Source organism: Cnephaeus nilssonii (genome assembly GCF_951640355.1).
Source record: "Cnephaeus nilssonii genome assembly, chromosome: 12".
Lineage (NCBI taxonomy): Eukaryota > Metazoa > Chordata > Mammalia > Chiroptera > Vespertilionidae > Cnephaeus > Cnephaeus nilssonii.
Genome location: NC_137083.1, coordinates 7,660,468 through 7,682,258, shown reverse-complemented (window position 1 = coordinate 7,682,258; position 21,791 = coordinate 7,660,468). Strand labels below are relative to the sequence as shown.

At 39.8% G+C, this 21,791-nt stretch overlaps 1 protein-coding gene across 3 annotated transcripts in view; it reads right to left on the bottom strand.

Moving 5' to 3' along the window:
* The window catches only part of PDE1C (phosphodiesterase 1C), a gene marked incomplete at both ends in the record, with an annotated part of 288,273 nt that overhangs the window by 101,448 nt on the left and 165,034 nt on the right, over window positions 1-21,791 (bottom strand). The gene's annotated exons all lie outside the window — the stretch shown is intronic.

Genomic DNA, 21,791 nt, shown 5'->3' with positions numbered 1-21,791 from the left:
CACATTTAAGATCATACATTTGTGGAAATAATAAACCACCACGCGACCATCCCTAAACCCAGCTTCCTATTTCATCAACATTTCCTCTCTGGCATTCTCTCTTTTCCAGTTTCTGATCTCACAAGTTCAATGGGAGGTGATCTCAGATACACAGATGTGTTTCGTTGTTACCTCTGCAATGATGAAAGAATATATTTTTAAATTCTTTCCCTTTGTCTCTGAATATGATTTTTCTCTAATATTTTTTTCTCTCTCTCCGGACACTCTCTGATGACCAGTTAACAGAGCTGACCAGGACAAATGGGCATATCATTATTATTGCCAATTCTCAAATGCACTGTCCCGTGCTTGAAGTATTGGCCCTAATGAAGCCCCGGACTCCACAACCTATTAATTCTCCCACATTCACATGGTTAGAAGAATTTACAAGAGCTTCTGGGAAAGACTACAAATTACCCGACATGTAATCATTTTTTACTTCTTTCCTTTCCACTAGTCAGAAAACCAATAATAAGTTGTTTACCCACCATAGAACATCCTCAACTAAAATGCTGGTGTGGAATTTTTCTCAGGTTTTATCAAACACGTTTCCTAACATTCCTCTGAGTAACAGAGGATTTTTTTTTACTATCACACATGTTTAAATGTGAGATGAAAATAATATCTTTTAAAAATATCTACAAATGGAATAAACCTTTCACAAAGATAAACACACTTGCCACTGGCATTTCCCTTTGTAGGCCTCCACTAGAGTTTCTTAAATTTTAAAAACCTTTCCTTTATTTGTATTCCAAAAAGAATACTTGGTCATTGTAGAACATTTATGAAATATCTATTAAAATAAGAGAAGCCCTGGCCGGTGTTGCTCAGTGGTTGGAGCATCAGCCCATTAACGGTAGGGTCACGGGTTCAATTCCCAGCCAGGGGCTCATACCTGGGTGGTGGTTTGATCCCAGGCCCTGGTTCGGGGCACAAATGGGAGGCAACCAATTGATGTATCTCTCTCACATCAATGTTTCTCTCTCCCCCCTCCATTCTCTCTAAAATGTAATGGAAAAAATAACCTCAAATGAGGACTAACAAAAAAATAAAATAACTATGATAAAAATTATGACCCATAAATAGATTTGTTTAAATGATTTGTAACTTTCCTTACACAAATTATTTAGTAGCATGCTTTTATACTAACAAAATTACCCATATCTTCCAATGTTATTTAATGTTTTTTCAACATAATTTTAATTACAGCATAGTTTTCAACTAAATATATATTATAATTTATTCAATCAGTCCATTAATGTAGGATACTCAGGTTTTTTCTAATTTTTGCTATTAAGAACTGTATTTAAACGTTTTTTATATCTATTTTTTGTTTTTTCTTATTAGGACAAAATTTAGAAGTCCAGTATCAGGATCAAAGAAAAGAAATATTTCTTAACTTTTTGACATGAATTGCTAAATTCTCCACTAAAAACTTGATAGCAATTTCTCCTTTTTCACCAGCAGAGCCTGAGCATGCCCACTGCTCCAGTTTGTCACAAAAACCTGTGAGAACTGTTTGGAGGCAGTGGAAATGGATTTGCATAGATATGTATTTTGTCTTCTTTTTGTATGCCTCAGGTTTCCAATCAGAATTTTAAAAGTAGTGCAATAAACGGCTTGAGATGATCATCTTTAACGGGAATGGCTCCCTCCATCTCAACTACATTTTAACTGAAGGAAGTTATTTATGTTTCTAATATAAAACAGTACAAAGTCATCTCCAACCCTCCCTGCTTCTCTGCCTGGCAACTCGTGGCTATCATTCACTCAGCGTCGCCTGCGGCCAGAGTGCCCTTAGCACAGCACTGCTGCCGGTTCTGGGCCTAGCCTAGAGCACAGGTGTCCCGTGTACACCAGTCAGCCTGAACCACAGATAACAGTGCATCAAAAAATGCCAGCTGTCCTACCCAGTTTGGCTCAGTGCATAGGAAGGGTCCCAGGTTCAATTCCTGTCAAGGGCACACGCCCGGGTTGCGGGCTCAAGCCCCAGTAGGGGGCAGCCAATCGATGATTCTCTCTCATCATTGATGTTTCTATCTCCCTCTCCCTTCCTCTCTCAAATCAATAAAAAAAATATTTTTTTTAAAATACCAGCTAATATTGTAAGGCCCGAAGATCCTTCAATGTCCAGATATTAACAGAGGTGTTTTTTAAAAATCACAGATTTTATGTCTTGTATGAAAAAGGGGTTGGGACCAAGAGGAGATAAAGAAACAGTAAAAGAGAAGGGAAGATGGGGATTGAGGGAGGACAGAGGCAGGGAAGAAAGGAGTGATGAAAATAATATGGAAACCTTTGGAATGAGCACGACTGTGTTTCCCTCAATAAGTGGAAGGAAGCAGATCAATCTATTACCTATTTCACTTTGCCCAAAGGCTTCCTAGATTAAGGTGACTCTGGAATGTGTTCCCCATCACTTCTCATCCTCAGATGGGAGCTCTCAAGGGGAGCGATTTTGTTCCCCATGGGAAATTAAGCAATGTCTGAAGACATTCTGGTTTTAGCAGGACGGTGTTACTGGAATCTAGTATATTAGAGGCCAGGGAGGCAGATAAACATCCAATAATGCACTGGACAGGCCCGCACAACAAAGGATTATTTACCTTAAAATGTCAGTAATGCCAAGAAACCTTGTTCCAAGGAGCCTGAACCTTTAGGAACTAATAATTCTCAGGAAACCCTAATGAAATCATGTGTGGATTGTTTTTTAGTTCAAATCATTTAAAATACAACATTTAGAAGTCAAATGGATTAAAATATATCTCAATGGGAGACCCAAACACTTCACTATATGGGCAACTACTCTGAATTTGCTCTTACAACATGAAATTTGTAAGCAAAGTCATTGATGGTGGAAAAAATCTACATGCGATTGAAAAAATTTCTCTTACATGTAGGGTCTCTTACATGACAATTGTTAATATTGCAGATTCTTCAGATTCTCCTGAGTGGAAATATTACAAACTCAAGTGTTTTTTAAAAAATCTAAACCCAGTGTGTCCAGACATATAAATATGAAGCAAGTAGGTTTTCTGTATAATTATTCTCCTACTGGTCACTGCTAAGTACTGCTTCAACTCACTATTGAAATGTCAAAAATAGGAATTTTTTTCCAACATTCACTGACTTTCCATCACTCCTCTGAGAAAGAACCAACTCAATAAAGACCTCATTAAAACTCTCATCTCAATCGAAGTGAGTAAAATTAATATGTTAGCAGTAAATTATGCATCCTCTATGGTTCATGCCCATAACTAATTAACTTTAAATGGCTTATGGAAATGGTTTGGATGCTTTGTCAATTGCCCATATTGGTTGATAAGATGATTTTATCATCATAAACTAGGAACACCTTACCCAGTAGTTGAATATAGTCCCTAATTATCATTCAATTGAAAATTTGGTAAAACCTATGCTAAGACTTTTTTATTTCATTATTTTACATACTGGATGGACATACTTACTGCAGGCTAGATACCATGTTAGACACTGTGTAACAACAGAGAAGTCATTGGTCTCATAATGCTCACAACCTAATAGTACAGGCTCATTACAGATATCAAACGATTGCTTCCATTTAATTTAATAAACATTTAAAGACTACCCATGTGCTGTACATTATTCTAGACCCAAAGAAACAAAAGCAAATAGATCACAAATTGACAATATTCTATTTTATTTCTGACATACATATAAGAGAGAACATCTTTATTCTTACAGATCAGCTATGTATTATCACTATCTACACTAATAAAAGAGTACAATGCAAATTGACCATACCTTCACGATGCCCACCAGCCAATCAGGAGTGAGTATTCAAATTAACCCAACAAAGATGGCAGGTTAATTTGCATACACAAGCACCGAGCGGCCAGAGGTGGGGTGGTCCGCACCGCCCCAGCCGCTCCGGGCCGGAGCAAAGGCAGTGCCAGCAGCCAGGGGAAGGAAGGCCCATTCTTGCATGAATCTTCATGCATCAGGCCTCTAGTATTACGTAATCAGATATCAATAGACCTGAACTCTGTTATCTTGAATTCCTGGGAAAATTTTGAACTACGATAAAATGTTATACCATCTATTTTAGAAAAATTTTAGAGATGAAATTATCTATTTGAAAATATTATGCTTCTTCTTGCAAAGATTTGTAATAAATTCCTTCTACACTTTAAAGCCAGAACACAATTTGCCACTTCAGCGGGACTATGGGAACTATGTAACTTAATATTTCCAAATTGTTGTCTCTTTTTAAAGTCATTGTGGTTGAAATTTCCTTTATAGTACTATGATCACAGTGAACATTAAGTAAATATGTTGGATGAATAATAAATACCAAGGCAAACTTTTCACTTTAAGTACATTTTTTTAGTGTACAAATTGAATACAAAATGGGTCACAATCAATTTTTCCAAAATCTTCATATGTTTTGAAGTTATTATCTAACCACAACCTTCTCTTCATGTTAAATATTCCTATCATTTCTTCCTAAACACACACGTTTAACACATTTAATCATCTCACGCATTCTCACACAGCTCTTCCAGTATCTCCGGGCTCTTTTTAAAGTGTTAGTATCATGAGATTCTAATTAATGCTTATCTCTCAAAAGGCAGCTTCCTTAATAATTCCCAAGAGCATGTTAACTTCTTGTATTAGAGCAGAAGCTTATACGCAGAGGATAGGCAGTCTGTGAATCCCGCCTTTGCCTTGGCTTTAAGGAAGTTAGCTGTACAGTGAACTATGTTGCCTTTGAGCTGGTCTTCATATAGAAAGATGTGTCAATCAGAAATCCCCATGCTGCTCCCCAGTGTACTGCTGAGTCAACAGCATTTGTTGCTGCCAAGTCCATGGCAAGTGTCATAGGGTCGACAGAGAGAAAAAAACGCAAGAGGCTTCCGGCTGAATAAGGGAGACATTCATTCATGCAGCAATGAGTGAACAAGAGACGGGCTAGCCCAGCAGGCCAGCATGTGGAGTACAGAGCTCTGTTCCAGAGCCTGGCTTCTTCACTTACTAGTTGCATGACCTTGAACAAGTTTTTCAGACTTCCAATATTTCCATTTCTTCTTTGGTTAAAAAAGGGGGGGGGGGGTGATAAGAGTATCTGCTTCATAGGTTTGGTGATGATTATGTAAAATAATGTATGTAGGGAGGTTAGCACAATGCTTTTAAACCCTAGTAGCTGTGGTGTGTGTGTGTGTGTGTGTGTGTGTGTGTGTGTGTACTTTGTGCCAGGTACTCTACTGGGTATATAAATAACTATAATGCAAGGCGGAATTCTTTTTAAAAGAATTAAACTGAAGATCAAGACTAGACTTTGATAATGTGTCAACTTCCTCCTGGGGTGTGTACGTGTGTGTGTGTGTGTGGTCAAAACTAACCACAGAGGGCAGGAAGTTCTGAGCCCTATAGGTAGAAGCAAGATAAATATAGGTAGAAGCAAAGAGCAAGAAAGTGGCATCTTTGTCATATTATATGGGAATCCTCATATTTGCATTCTTGGGCACGATTTCTTCCCCAAACATGCAGACCCCCATAGCTAGGGTCAGCTGTGACTCTATAACTCACTCTATATAGAGACTATCACTGAGAAAACTCAGCAAGCATAAAAGGTACTTAATAAATAGGAACCTATAAAACTTTATGGGAAGCAGGTGTTTGCGTCCCATTTTATAGAACACGAGCCTAACAAGAAGGCTTATATGAATAAGGCTGTTCTGCTTGTGAACAATGATGGAAATGCAATCGCATGCCCCACAAGCTAGACGAAGATAAGTCTCCTATTGTTAGGCTACTGCCATTTACACGTCTATTTATAATTTTATATTCTCCCCTTTTGTTTTATTCTTCATTGAAAGTTAATGTATTGCAACTCATTGAACAGGCAATTTATTTTAGGGTGAAAAGTAATCTAATAAAAAAGAAAAACTGTAAATGTACAAAAATAACCCAAAGCTATAAGCAGATTTATTATGCATAGCTGGAACATATATCTCTTATATGAAGGCATTTATAAAGCGAGTTAACTTCTCTATGCACATGTTCTTTGGAAATATACTTGACAGAGTCATTTACTTTCAATGTCAGAAATCACCTGGGGACAGGTGAAAATTACTCCTACAAGTCAAGAAGTATTTATATGTAGCCAAATAGCCAGAGCAAAATAAAACTTATGGGAGAAATAGATGAGTGCACTGAAAATAAAGGAGGCAAAGAAGAGAGAAAGATATAAAATACTAATTTAAAGACAAAGTTAAAAAGAGACCCAGGAACTACACAACGACTTAATTATAGGACACCCATAATCTTGATTTCATTTGACAACTCTCAGTAGATAAATCTCCAGGAAAGTAAATCATTTAGTAATATTGCCCTGCAACCTAGAAATTTCCTTAGGATCTTTAAATTTACTTCTTGAGCTCATGGACCTGACCTTCCATGAAAAGATTCAATGTAGTTTTCTTTCTTTAATTTGCTTCTTGATGGAACAATTCCTCTTTTATTGTGTCATTCATTTCAATGCCAAGGTTTGATGGTGGTGCTAAGGTTCACTATCTGTGTGGGCAGTAGAGAGCCAGAACACCCTCCCCGGTAAGAGTATATGGATGTTCTCATTCCAGCGTGCTTCCACCCTGCTCTGGACATCTACCATTAATGGGTACACCATGGCGTGTTGCCATGGTCAGGTGGTATGCCTCTGTCAGTACCTGTGCCATGCATGGCATGCAAGACTGAAAGGTCTATGACCTCAAGAAGTAAATACTCTTGACTTCACAGGATAGCCTCACTTAGTACTCAAAATAAATGAAGTACTAATAAAGTAGTTAATATTATTCCTATAGAAATTGTATGCATTCCTATAACTTTTCCAGGGCCACACACTTAAAAAGTGTTGGCTTTGGCTCCAGAGCCAATGTTTTTAACCATTATGCTATTCGACAAATAATACAGATTGGGTGATTTAACAAATGACTAAACTATGAAATTCCACATATGAGTGAAATCATGTGGTACTTGTCTTTCTCTGACTGGCTTATTTCACTTAGCATAAGTATCATCACAATGAAAGGATGCATGCATTTGGGGCTACTGTTTGTCCCATACTATTTACAATCCATAAACCCTATTTTCAACTTTCACTTTAGCTTTGTAGGTGGTACACAGCTAATCACATGAATTTTCAATGAAAAATTTTCAATTTTCCCCAGGGTACAAGTCAGTGCTTTGCAACAGCTGTGTCTGGTTCTATTTTCATAGGAAATGAACTGGGTGGGGGGGGGGGGAGGGCATCATAAATAATAACTTGTGGCCACGTTGGGTCATGTAGCAGGAGAGAAGCTAATGATAACAATCAACATTGAGCCAGAAAGACAAAGCCAAAACCAGGAGGGCAGGAGTTATACAGCAGACATCAAATCAGAGATGTGGCTATGGATGAACATGGGAATAACAGACAAAAGACACCAGAATTTGAATAGGCAGGCAGTAGGTTAGTTTGAAGTTTAAAGGCCACCCAAGTGATCGAACCACCTCTGGGATTTGTGGTCTGGGATGGAGACAAGAACAGTCTAGATAAGCGATTTTCAACCTTTTTCATCTCTTGGCACACATAAACTAATTACTAAAAGTCTGGGGCACACCAAAGAATTACTATATTTTTGGCCGATCTTACAAAAAATAGGTATAATTTTGATTCATTCACATAGGATAGCTATTGTTGTGTTGACTGTTGTCTTTTTTTTATTATTATTTGACAATCTAAGGGAAAAGAGGTCAGTGCCCCTGAATAAAAAAACAGATATTGCATGTTTAAAAAGTTCTTGTGGCACACCGGTTGAAAACCGTGGGTCTGGAGTAATTTCAACCAATGGCATTGACACCGCTTTTGACGGTATTTGTCCTTACAAAGAGTTCTCCAATCCCAGCCTCATAAAAGCAGTTCAGCTGTAGCTGTTAAGCAGCATTTGTGTTCACAAGCACAAAGAGCAAAAGTTTTTTTCAAAAAGAACCTGCACAGTCCACTTCATTAATCTCCCTTCAGCTTGCTACCTTCCACCTACATCTCAGGGTTGTATGCCAGATAAATCCACCACAGTTATATTCTTAAACCAGCAATTATCCTCATTCCTTCTCACTTACATGCCATACAGTTAGTCTGGGTTAGGGCCAAGGCAAAAAAAAAAAAAAAAAGCATATACTAGCTAAAATAAATACACATAAACATAACTCAGATTGGCTCAAAATCACTCAAATGATTTTTAAGCAGCTCCAATCTGATTTACAGGTCAGATTCAAAGTTGGTTCCATACCAAGTATGAATTAATTATACAAACATTTCCAACACAACTGTAAAACAAGATCTTAATTAAAAAACAGTTTACTTTAGAGAACGTAGAGTTTACCATCGGAAAACCCTATCACATTGAGGCAAATAAAATACTTTGGATTATATGTGTATTCCAGTATGGAAGGGAAAGCTTTATGACAAGGAGTTCAGAGAAGAATTTAGCAATTCTAAATCCAACTTGATCCATATAATCTGAAATGTCAACATATACCTTGGTTTTTCTATTTGTGCATTAAATAGGGATGCTCACACTGGCTCTGATAAGAGGAATCTAGTAAAAGCAAATAGCAGACCTACAACAATATCTGTCACTTTAACTGTAATCAACTCATTCTAAATGCATGTTTTCAGGACAAGGATGAAGTAAATTAATTCTTTTTTCCTCCATTATCATCTCTCTTCTTCAATCATCACAAAGTTTAAATACTCAACTACCAAGTACATTGCTGGAGGCAAAGACCAACAAGTAGTTAGCATAATAAATGCAAGAGGTCCCTCAGAAGGCTGATGGACCTTGGGGCGTTAGCAAGGGCTAAAAGCTATGCATCCATTGTTCTGTTGAGACAATGGTGGCTAAAGGCAATCTCCTAACCTGATCATCTTTTACTGTTTACCAAACCTTACCTTTGATATGTTTGTTTGGTTTGCTAAAGGACAAATGTATATTCTAGTAAGTAAAAAGCCATGGGTCCGGAGATTCAGGGAGCCGCTCCACTAGAGGGTGAGGCCTCCACCTGGCTTTGCCCCATGCCTTCTAAATTTATATTTCTTGTCTAGTATATCCATTTGCGCAGCCCCTTCTCCAGATTCTGAATCCTTGCTGCAAAAGGTTGAGGCAATACATCAAAGGGCATTGCCTCAAGAACAGCTTCGATCAACAGTGCTCATGCCACAGAGACAAATGTAACTTATAGTTATTTCACGTTTTTTCTTCTTTTTAAGTACTGTCTTTTAACATCTATAATAGCTAGTTGAAAAGAGTTCGAAAGACAAGACTCCAGTTTAATTATGAGAGATGGTCACTATTCCTCTGAAGCAATGAGAGGGTTTGCTCAAGAATAAATCCATTATCACAGAAAAAGCACTTATGTGACAATGCTGTCTGCCTGTCTCTAAATATCCCTTGTTCACTTAGTTCGACTTACTTGGCCTCACCAAGATGTTCATTGATTCATTGATTCATTCATTCATTCAAGTATTCACTCATTCCATTATCCTTCTAGAACCAATCCATTTGCTATAGACTTTAAGATCTCCCAAGAATCTAATCAAAGGCCAGCTTTATTGCTGTGTAGACTTTGATCTGTGGGCTCTGAGCCTGTGTCCTTTAATAAGATCCTGCCTTACCCAACATCTGTCATAATAGCCCAACCTACATGCTCCCTAGCAGCTCCAGAGCCAGGCTTGGCCTTGACCTTGCTCTACAGCGTTTTCAATATTCACGGCTCAACTGCTGAGTTATAGTCCTTCCACATGGGCTGGTTATTACTATAGCTTCCCGAAAATCCCTGCCTGTCCACTAAATCTGCTTCCTGCTACCTGCCCCCGGGAAAGTCTGCCCAACCTCCAGTTCTGAGCATGACAAATCTGGCCTAGACTGATGCTACTTATGCATTTTTAGAATTAATAACATCCACACATCTTTCACGTTTCACCGAATCCAAAGAATTTTTCGCTGGGCTTGCTTAGCCTTAAATGTCTATACTAACTTCTCTGTCTTGGTTTTCTTACCTGTAAAAGGGAAATAATGTTGGTATCCATCACAGAGGACACTATGAAGATTAAATTATATGTAAGCATATAAAACACATATTTTATAAATTTTACAACTATATAAAACTTAGAAACTTACAACAGTGCCTGGCAGATAATGCACACTCTGCAAGTGTTATTGTTAGTATTAGTGCTGCTGTGACTTCCTCCAGTAAGCTGCAAGATCCCCGAACACGAAGACTGCCTCTCTTTCCTTCTTAAAACCCCTCGGGCCTACAGGGCGATTTGCATATCTCAGGCAATAAGTAGTTGTCAAATAAAATTGAGTTACTAAGTACTTTACAAAGATATCTAGAAATCTTATCTATTATAAAACTGTAGAAAGTAAGATCATATAAATCAAATTGTCTACCTCCAGACATAAAGTCACTAAGAGAGCCAGGAATGTGAGACAGTTATAATAAGCCCAAAAGCATCATCTTCAGACCGTACTGTTTTCCTGATAGAAGAATCAATGCATTTACTCCGACCTTATGTTTTATGCAAATGCAGTCCTCCTTGGGCAAGGGCAGGGCACTGGGTAGCTGAGACATTGCTTTCTCACTCCTATATTAATTGTGCAGCCCTGTGCCAGACACTGTTTAGGTGTGAGGAGACTACAGTAAACCAAACAGATGAAAAGCATTGCCTCACGGAGCTCACTTTTAATTTTTTTGTGCAGGGGACAGTCCTAGACCCGTGGTCGGCAAACTGTGGCTCGCGAGCCACATGCGGCTCTTTGGCCCCTTGAGTGTGGCTCTTCCACAAAATACCACAGCCTGGGCGAGTCTATTTTGAAGAAGTGGCGTTAGAAGAAGTTTACGTTTAAAAAATTTGGCTCTCAAAAGAAATTTCAATCGTTGTACTGTTGATATTTGGCTCTGTTGACTAATGAGTTTGCCGACCACTGTCCTAGTTTTAATAAGTAAAACATATTAATTTGTGATGTGTGAAGCATAGCATTGAGAGGCTGTTCCATTATATAACCTATAAAGACAATATAAGTTCCCACCCTTCTAAAGCCACTGGACCAGTTTTCTCCAACACTGAGTCGGTGAAGGGAAATGCATTGTTGATGTGATGCTGACAGGAGCATGACATGGCTATTTGCTGCCAATCCCCAAGAAAAAAAGTAAATACTTCACAGCCTACTGTGAGAGGAATCCCACTACTGGGTATGGGCAGACACTTAAGTGGCACCAGGAAGACTCAGCAGCTCAAGGTGAGGCAGCTGTCCTCCATGGACAAGGCATCGCTTCCATTCAGCCACAGGTCGAGAGGGCAATGGCTCCACTCCTGACCTGGGTTCCATCTCAAATACAACCAACCACAAGATACATAGAGGGCTGGCTTTGGTAGGGATAATTCTCTCTTTACAAACAGAAGGTATGTTATATTAGATCATGTGCTCTTAGATCCCAGGGATTATTTTAAAGAAAAAGAAGATTTTTATAGTCATCAATTTCATTCTAAGGCTTTGGAGGCACCTTCAAGATTTTATGGCCGTTTACCAATGCAACAACCACAGATGGGTATCGCTCTCTAAAGCAAATTAACGTCAACCTCAGTATAAATGAGTCAGGCCTCTGAGTCTCCAGGCATTATGGCTCATTACACTGCCAAAACCAAACCTTTGTAGAGCAGTTTTAATTCTCTGGCTCTGTGAATAAGTCTGTTGAAGAAATATTTTACTGAATGACATTAATTGTCTTGATATTGGGTTTGATAAGTTACTTTCTCACACAGCAACTGAATGGAAACAAAAACAAAAAAAACTAACAAGAAAAAAAAAACAAAAATCAATCAATCAATATGTCCTTTTTTCCTCCAAATTAATACATTCAACCTGCAGTAAGGACCTGGCAAGCTATTGATCCACTCTTCGTAATTCTCTGTTTCTTCCAAACAACCATACTCTTCAGTAGGATAATGTTCGTCAATCATGATGCTTGCCAAATGACCTGCTAAAAATATCTATACCTCTGCTCTGGGGAAGCCTTTGTTAGAAATGATATATTGAATAGTTCAGATTCAAATCACTGCCCTGATTTTAACCCTGTGGAAATAATAACATTATAGTAAATAATATTGAGTGCTACCCACAACCCCATACATCAAAGACCATCAAAGGTAGTTAGGCTGAAGGCCTTTCCAATACTAAACCCCAAGAGATTTACAAGAGGTCAAGGTGATTAGACCTTCTTAATTAGAATGTAAATTCATATATGGATTTATTGCATGAAACAGAAATGGGCATTTCTGCATTTTAATGTTGGAGGGAGCAAGGTGGGGAAGGTGAGGGAAGTGCCCACCCGCTTTTTTGAGCTCCAGGGAAGATCTCATCATTACCTAGATTCAAGCATATTAGAAGCAAGACCCTCAGTCCAGGGAAAGACTGGGCCACAGGTACCTGTATCTGCTCTCTCTGCACTGAGCCCTGGGGGAGCCACAGTCCTGTGGAAGGACTCATGAGTGCAAGCTCCTCTGGCTTCCAGAGCAAGGTGATTTGAGGACCTGTCCCTTCGGTAGTAGACTTGAAAGCTGGGGTGCTAGAGGTGTGATACAAACCCTTCCCTCCCGGGGGAGGAGCTGGGAGTTTTGGGGGCTCCCTCTGGATTATATGGTGCTGTGCTGATGGTGGAGTTTACGGTGAGAGTGTCTCAGCCTTCACCACCCTATTGAATGTGGGTATCTTCTCAGTCATCTAATGTGTAGGAGTGGCCCAGCTAGTTCCTGGATTTCTCTGAGAAAAGTGCCCCATGGGGAGCTGTACATTCAGTGCATCTTGGGAAGAGGGGTCTTCAGGAACCTTCTATGTCACCATCTTGGTCCGGAGGCTGAGTTAGATTTTTTTTTCTTGATGAAAAGTTATTCTTCCTTCCTCAGTGGAATCAACAGAAGTGATTCTGTTTCTATTATTAATGATTATAATATTTAACTATTTAAAAATAACTATTTGTTGAATATTTCTTTTGTATCAGGCACTGTGCCAAGAACTTGACATATATTCACTCATTTAGTCCTCACACCCATATGAGATACATATTATTAACACCCGTTTAATAGGTGAGAAAACTGGAATTAAGTGGTAGGGCTACAGTCAGAATCCTGTCAGCCTCCAAAGCTCACGCCTTTACCTCTTTATCATACTACCGTAGTGTGCCTATGAAATCCCATGGTATGAAGAATAAAAAAGAAGTCTGTGTTGATAACATTTAACCGTTTTTAAAATACCTTTGTTGTGGCATCCTTGGCTCCTCTTACATATACTTCAGGCTGTTTGGGGTAGACTCTAGTTAACAATCTTAGGGAAATGCTTTGCAAACACCACTGCAATTGATCTTTTAAATATAAAATCTCATTGCCCAGAGTAAGGATTCTCTGAAATTAGAGCCAGATTTTGCTTATAACGTAATAGTCTTTTATTTTTCTCTATCGTTTTGCATAGTAATGCAGCTTTAATAGAGTTTTAATTCTGAATTTATATTCTGAATATGTCGATCTGGAGGCTGTAACCCTACTAACTTTACTGTAGGCCTGTGTTTTCTGAATTCATGGAACTGTTTGTTTTCTTTAAGCAGCATATTTTAGAGGTAAAATGTATTTCTAAGGCTTTAATCTAAGCACAGGCTGCCATAAAACTTCCCAGGCATATCTTTCTCTTGCAGTTAACCAAGTTACATTTGGGTATTTGAAGCAAATGAGGGTATAATAAAGTGATGTGGGTGGACAAAATGTATGAATGGCATCCGGTTTATGGAACATTTTCACAGTTGTCTAGGCTGACAGCTATGCTTAGAGAAACAGTTGACGAAGCAAATAAAATTATTCACTTAGTGGTTTATAAACAAAGGGGAAGAAAGGATGTAAATCTTTGAGATAAAAGTGAGGAGTTGAGAAGTTGTTTTACTTTTTTAATAAATATATTTTTATTGACTTCAGAGAGGAAAGGAGAGGAAGAGAGAGATGGAAACATCAATGATGAGAGAGAATCATGGATGGGCTGCCTCCTGCACATCCCCTATTGGGGATGGAGCCCATAACCTAGGCATGTGCCCTGACCAGGAATTGAACCGTGACTTCCTATTTTCGAAAATTTTTTTCATTACAAAAGTTCTTCAAAGAATAGAAAAGCACCACAATTTATACTGCGCCTTCGAAGGGGGTCCTCCTTCCTTCTGTGGCTCTCTCTCCAAGGACTTTTCGGTCAGCTTGGGTGCATTTTCGTCAAATTTGGGAAGCTGGGAGTAAACACAGACCACTGGCACATGCTGAATTAACCTGGGGCTGGGGGATACTACTCAGAGCAGCTGCTGCTGAAGCACAGTAGGGACCTCCGTGCAATACGTATTGGGAGTCTCTAAACAGGGAACGCCTACAGAGATTTTAACCGTGAGCCCAAGTCAATAATGCCAGGGGCAGATGCTTTAATTTGGGATTGAGCTGCTTCTCACTTGAGCCATGCCGCATGATTCAGGCATATTGGCTATACGTTAGCATCATCTGGAGGACTTTAAACCAGACAAGTTAAATTGGAATCTCTAGGGGTGGGGGACAGGGGGGTGGACCAGACATCCCAAGGCACCAGGTGATTCTAAGGAGGAGCCAGAGTTGAGAACCACCCGTTCAGGATGAGTAGCGGCCAGAACTGACTTAGTAACGGTCAGTGATTCCCTCCTGAGTGATAAGGAAGAAGTCAGCTGGTGTTATAGAACGTCAAAGTGACACTTTGCATATAAAAAATGGAAAACTGTTTATGTCGGCTCTCTCTGTCTGTGCCCACAGTATTCTTTCAAGAAGCTTAGACACGGAAAAGTTCTAAGAGAACTTTTAGAACTGTGGGAGATCAGAAGTGACATCTGGCCACACTGAGGGCCACCCACGTCCAACGTTTGCACCAAGGGCATCTCTGGGAGCAAGTGTAATGGCCTGGCTTCCGGAGGTGAACTGCTTGCTATTACAAATCGGGTCCCGTTACTATGGAGCCTAGTGTTGAGCCAGTAGAACCCTGAGTTTTAAAATCTGAGTGTGACAGTTTCTATCATCTTGGCAAGCACTCTTTGTTTTGGGTACTTTCATCAGAGGGAGGTAATACAGGGTCTCCCCCCAACAAGCAAAGGGACTCATTTTCATTGCAGCCAAGCGGAGTAGACGTTTCCTATGAACTGCCAAGCATTTCCCGTCCCTCCCACGCAATCAGCTTTGGACTCCAACCTACGGAGCAGAAGGGACTCGCTTGTCGCCTGCGGGCCTGTGCCTGGCGCTGACCAACCCCTGCCTGGCGCATTTCAGGCAGCTTTGGTCCACAGATCAATAGCGCCACAGGCACCTGGTCTGTGTAAAGAGCCTGGGCATTCCCTCCACCATCCAGCAGCTGCTCCACCTTTGGGGGACCCATGCTTATATGCAGGCCGGTCCAGAAGGCCGAGGGGATAGGTGCTAGGTGGAGGGGGTCCATGGGGGAAAATGGGGACATCTGTAACATTTTCAACAATAAAGGTAATGAAAAAAAAAAAAAAAAAAAAACACTGAGCAGTGCCCGAGACCTGATGCGCTTTATGTTTTTTTAACCAATTGCCATCCAAATGCTAAATGACACTGAAAACCATCTGGGTTTTAGTAAAAGCACAGTTTGCAGTCCCTGATCCCCAGTTTGGCCCACATGGAATGCGGGATACGCCAACGCGCCGCCGGCTTGCCGCTCGCTGAGGGGTTCTAAACCTTGAACGTACTGCAGCGATTCATTTGATGAAATGCCTCTCCTGGTTTACAAGTTGTCACAGAGTTAACGCTGTACAATCTTTTCTTATCCAACCAGCTGCAGGGCGAATTACCTTGCATTCACCCTAGAGCCAAGCCAAGTGACCCAGACAAGAAAGGCTTGGCCTCAGTTTCCCCAGTCCGGGATCACGCATTTGTCCAGGTCTCATCCATTTACCCAAATAAGCCCCCAGCCAACACCTGTAATTGCTTCCTTTAGAAATTACAGTCGTATCTAAACATGTCTTAGCTTTTGAAAACACATGCTTCAGGCATAGAGGTCGGTACATCTGACATAAGTGGTTAAAATATTCCTAAGGAACTATCTATTAACTGATTTTTATTTTTAAAAGTGCAATAGAGAGTACTGATTTTTTACTGAAACTCTATGACTAATCCTTTTGCGAAGTTCCCTTTCACAATTGAAACATCCACCCCTAATGTATCTATTTTGTTATTTCCAGTCTTCATATGTCAAGCATATTAAAAAGTGGCTCCCACAGCACCTGGCAAACAGTAGTCACTCAATAATTGTTCTTTCTGGTTTAATGAGCTTGCTGCGGTTTCGGGAAATCCACAAAATATTTTACCATGTATCCTAGTGCACCCAGACACATTTTGCAATACTGTAGTAAGTGTATGACCTGGGAATAATTTGGGCCTATTAGCTCTCCCTCAGATATTAGATGACTCTATGGAATTTTGTAATTCTGGGCAAATCTTTAGGTTGGTTAACTAGCACAGAGGTATTTACCTGGGAAATCAATTTCCAGACTTTTGTGTGCAGTCTTTCCCAAAACTAACCTTCCTGCGGCCAAGGCTTCCTGCCACATCCACTTCCCACCACTCCTTTTCCCTCGTAAAAACCTCAGCAGTGACCAATGAAAACACAGACAAATAGGGGTCCTCCATACCTGGTTTAATCAAGGCATCAAAACCACCTCCCCCTGTTTTATTAAAATATATTTCTGGGTTTACTATTTATATGCAACAATTATTTCTTTTTTAAAAAATTGTAAATCATTCATATAGTTTTGATCTCTTTTGTACTAATAATTGTTAGGTTTGATCGAGCAATTGAATCGATACCCCACCCCCAGGAACTGGCTTTTCAGGTCATTTCACTATGGACATTCCCTTTGCTGAGACCACATTTCACTTGCGGTGACCACATTCCATTATCTCCCCTCCGGGTATGCATAAAGAAGTCTCTGCCCAGAATAAAAAGAAGAAAAGAAGAAAAAACGCCAAAAGTCCTTTAAAAGCAACTGACTCCCATCACTGTGTGCTGGAGTCATCCAGGCTCAGCCACCTGGTGTGCGGATGATCGAATAAATTCGTAATTCCTCACCACTCTGGCCTCATGTGTTCCTCCTTTGGAGACTTAACAATAATAATTGTAAAGATATCCCAATCCAGAGTGGGGGGAATCAAACACTTAAAGACTCATGGTCACAGGAAATTGAAAATACAGTTCAATTAATATTGGGGGCGGGGAGATTCAGGACACCATGATTGGATGGTCAAGAAGAGATGTTCAAACTTAGATAATGCTCTCCAGGAGAAGTGGAATAAAAACAGAGTACCCCTATTTGACATTGAAATTGGGTAGCAAAAGAACTGTTGGCCCAGAAAGAAACTCACTACAGACTGATTCATTTGCCTTTCAGCATAACCATTATTGCTTGTATCATTTTTGGTTCTTATAAGGGTATTTCTAGTAGCACATGATCTCACTCATCTAGGGGAAATGATGAACAACATGGACTGATGAACAAGAACAGACCCAGAAACAAGGAGGAATGGATCAGACTGTCGGGCCTCAGAGGGAGGGTAGGAGAGGGTGGGGATATAGGGGAGAGATCAACCAAAGGACTTATGTGCATGCATATGAGCCTAACCAGTGGTTAAGGACAACAGGGGGGTGAGGGCATGCGTGGGGAGGGGTTTGGGATGGGAATGGGGGGATGAGGACAAATATGTGATACCTTAATCAATAAAGAAATTTAAAAAAATAAATAAATAATAAAAACAGAGTTCCCAACTGCTGAAGAAGAACTTGTTCCTGCTATTTTTTCAAAGAGTGATATGAGGTATCAAATCAAATCAAAGGAAATACTTATGTTGCAGGCACGTTAAGGAGTGATACGAGAGTTTTATTTTAAATTACCCCTATTTACAATTCACCAAAAAATAACATAATTTTCAACTTACTGAAATTAAAATGGTAACTTCACAGTGGAGAAACCTGGAGGGAGGGCACTATCTTAAGAAACCTGGGGGCAGTGATCAAATTTCACAGACCAACAATGGGACCACTGGCGGCCCGTGCCTCCCCAGGGGCCTCCCCAGGGGTCATCGTGAGGACACATCCAGGACAGTCCTGCCGAAGATGCACGACCTGAATCTCATCGTGAGGAAATTTCTGACAAACCCAAACTGAGGAATATTCTACACAATAACTAACCTTGACTCTCCAAAATGTCAAGATCATGAAAGCAAAAAAGATGGAGTCACTGCTTCCTATTCATGCAACAGGTGATTCTGGACTAGAGACAAGTGGCGAAATTTGAGAACAAAACCGTAAGATAAGAATATGTTATCAGTTTAACTTCTTGAGTTGATGATTATACTGTGATTACGTTAGAACATGTCATTGTTCTTTGGAAATGTACACTGAAGAAGGTAAGGGTAAGAGAGTACTTAACTCTCAAATGGTTCAGAGAAAAAAAAAAACTAGATAGATTAGATTAGATAGATGATAGATAGATAGATGACAAACAGAAAGACAGACTGATAATGAATGATGAAGCAACATTGTCAAAATATTGCCAATATTAACAATTAATGAGTCTGATAAGAGGTATATGGGAGTTCTTTGTACTACTCTTGCAATTCTCCGTGCATCTGTAATGATTTCAAAATAACAAGTAAATACAGTCTACATGTCAAATTATAGTCTACATGTCAAATTGATAGGGGCAGAAATAGAATGTTGGGAGCCAGCTAGAATTGTAGGAAATATTAATCATGCTCTGTTCACCGTGATTGCGTTGTTCTGATTAAAGAAGGCACATTCTAACTTGGCTGGCAGCCGCACTCAGGACCTGGGAGCTCACCTGGAGACGCAGCCCATCCTCTCCATCCGGGAGCTGCCTATCTTCATGGAAAGATTAACAACTTTGTTGCAGAAACCAGAATCGCCAACCCTTTGAAGACCCCAGATTTTGCCAACCCTTTGACCATCCCAGCCCTCTGCTTACCTGTTAACTGCCCATTTGGCACAGCCTTTGGCTATTTCCCTGTGTAATCCCAGCCCTTGCATATCTGTAAACTGCCCATTTGCACTTCGGACTACGTTCCCGTGTAATCTTTGTACTTCTACCAATATAAGCAGCCGGCTAATGGGGGGCTGCAGAGCAGATGTCTGTGGATGACCTGTGCTCTCCCATGCTGCCGGCAGGATTGGAATAAACGCTCTATAGGATTCAACCCTGTCTCTGCCGAATTGACTCAAGCAGTGACAGGCAGCACGGACCCATTGTTTGTCCTGTTACAAAAATAAAATATGGGAGTGACTGCAGTAGAACCTCAGTCCTCCAACTTAATTCATTCCCGAAGGCTGACCGATAAACAAATTGTTGGAAAATAAGAATCGTTTTTCCCACTTGAAATAATGTAAATTGAATTAATTCGTTCCAGACCCCCAAATGATCCCGTTTTAACCTTTCTTATATATAGTACATGTCTAATGTAGCGTCTAATCAATAAACAAACACCTTTTTTCTTATATTTATCAAACCACCCCTACAAGCCTTAAACAAGTCACTGTCAGCACTGGGTCCAGGGGTGCCTTTCAGGAGGTCTGTAAGCAGCATCTTCGCTGCTATCAGTGGCTAAGGCTTTTTCTTTATTCAAATCAACAACAGTTTTTCTACCTCTTCAATTGCCTGTGATCACTGTTACTTTCACACCATTAGCAATATTAGCACTCTTGATGGCCTCTTTTTGTTCTTCAATTATGCTAATTGTCCATTTCACCAGCAACAAAAACAAAAATATTCTTAGCACTATTTCCTGGGGTGTTAGTGGTAAACTGACTCCTTCCGGCACATTCTCACCTTTGTTTTGCCAGAGAGAAGCTTTTTGTCACGAGCATGAAAGGGTTGTCAGGTTGAAAACCAAAGCTTGCTCAACAACTTTTTTTGATGAACAACTTAGTTGCTAGAGAACCGAATTATTCGAGATGGAAGACATTTGAGAACCGAGGTTTGACTGTACATAGTTTTCCCAAAATCTTATCAGGTGTAGCAGTCAAAATGTCAAAAAATGCTGCGGATTCTGGATTATTTCTTTCTTTTCTCTCCTGGATCCTTGTCAAGCACACAATTTCTACTCTCCTGAGCTCCTCCTGTTCACGCATTTCCCAGCAACAAGCTCGGGGTGTTCAATTTTATCATCTCCTTTCTCATTTTTGTCTAACAAATTGACACTGTCTGTCTGCCACTCTCTCAAGAAATAGAAAAGAAAGTGTCACTTTCTATTCCATAAGCATAAACTGCTTTGCCTAGAGAAGCAATGAATTAATTAACTTCAAAGATGAATGATCTGCAATGAATCTAGCTGAGTTTACACTATCAGCATATGCAGAAAAAAGAAAAGCCTTCCAATAGGAAACAAATGTATCTAAAACTCTTCACTACCATTAAGTCACTTTTATCTACAGCCTATACATGTTTCATATGTGTTACATATTATTCACAGTAAATGCACACTTGCCTATATAATTGAATTTAGATTATATGAATAAAGTTACTCTGTACATATTTGGTAAACTATATAAGACATAATATTACATTTTCTTTTTAAAAGGAATGAAGAGGCTCTAAATGCATATTTCATATTTGTTTATATGTGATCTCAGAGTATATGGGATGCATGCTCTCATTTGTCCCCACTCCATTCTTCTGAGAAAAAAATAGCAAATAATCCCATTTGACAGACAAGAACACTGGAACAAGGGACTTGTACGGTATAAAATCATAGAGAGATTGGTCAATTAAACTGAGAAATTTGCCCTCCCAGTTGCCCATCTATAGTTCCATAGTGGATCATGCTGGGATCTGCTGGAATTTTCCCCACATATAGACATGTCTACATGTATATTGCATATTATACATGTACACAAACATATATACATGCATATATTAAACATGTATATCAGTTCACCCGAACCCAGGCAAAAACCAACACCAATAAAATTATCTCCAGGAACCATTTTCTCTCTTTTCAACTTTATCAATAAAAGGAGTTACTGAATATGTGACAAGAAGAAAGTGGGTATTGACAAAAACAAATCCTTCTATAGATTGTCTAATCCAGCGGTCGCCAACCTTTCGGACCTCACGGACCACAGTGGTCCACGGACCACCAGTTGGCGACCGCTGGTCTAATCCATAGACAGTTCAGATTTCAGGTCTCAGAAACATAGCTAGCAGCCCTGGTAAAAGTCTGTCTGTGATGCCCAGAGTTTCAAATTAGAAATCAAACCCTAGCTTCCAAATGTTCAAAAACCTTCTGGCACTATTTCATCAAAATATCACAAAATAAAGAAACACTTTGTTCCTGCCGATCTCATGGGCCTTTGACTAAAAGTAAACCAATTCTACCTGGAGGAGCCCAGATAATATTTCAAAACTGTTGCTACTCCTCAAATCTCTTTGCTGTGGGAGCACCTAAGTACAAGCATCTTAGAGCAAGTTCATCTCCTTTGGCCGTTGCCAATGACCCCCGAGAGTCTGCACAGGAGAGTGAGTCCTTTGGGGCTATTTGTAACCGTTGAAAACCAAAGCTTTCTAGCTTGAGACAGTCCTGTTAACAATAATAATAAATC